Source organism: Octopus bimaculoides, chromosome 3 (assembly GCF_001194135.2).
Source record: "Octopus bimaculoides isolate UCB-OBI-ISO-001 chromosome 3, ASM119413v2, whole genome shotgun sequence".
Lineage (NCBI taxonomy): Eukaryota > Metazoa > Mollusca > Cephalopoda > Octopoda > Octopodidae > Octopus > Octopus bimaculoides.
Genome location: NC_068983.1, coordinates 92,750,258 through 92,751,061, shown reverse-complemented (window position 1 = coordinate 92,751,061; position 804 = coordinate 92,750,258).

Genomic DNA, 804 nt, shown 5'->3' with positions numbered 1-804 from the left:
TAAACCGCCCCTAACCATAGGGAATTGATCAGCCAATTCATACAAAATATTGGAAGTCTTAGTTTAGGCTAAGATGATAAACTTACTACTAATTAATTTAGTGTTAAAAAAGGTATTGACTAAATTATCATTAAAAATTAATTGAATTAATATAAAAATACATATTTTTTTCAAACAATGATATAAAGTCATTTAACAAAGGTAAAACGATACTTATCGCTACGCTGCTGCAGTTTAAACTAAAATTTAGACGTTAAACTCAGAACTAGAGCGTTTATTAGAAAGAGGTCATGTGAAGATATTACGTTAAGAATAGAATAAAGAGATATAAAAACATGAAAGAAAGAATTATTTATAAAATCATGAATGAAAGATTTAAACTTTATATAACTTACATCATAATAAAACAATTAGCTATATTGTAAAACATTTTAATGAACATTTTAATGAACTTTAAATTCTAAGTAATTATAAATTTTAAATAATAAGACTAAGAAACATAACTTAAATAACATATATGAAATAAGCTAAGAGAGTATATCCACTGACAGCTTTTCGGTGCATTCAAAAATCACATAACCCCCTCAGGTTTGGGTCTAGAATGCTCCAAACGGATGCATAGCATGTTGCTTAGTTGAATTAGCCCATCATTTACTCCACAAATGTTTTGTTGTCAATGCTGCACTTTCCCATATCACCTGTTTCAACATAACTGTAATATATTATATACAAACTATGTCATTTTAATCCCGAGCAACGCCGGGTGTCTCTGCTAGTTTATATATATACATTCGTATATATATA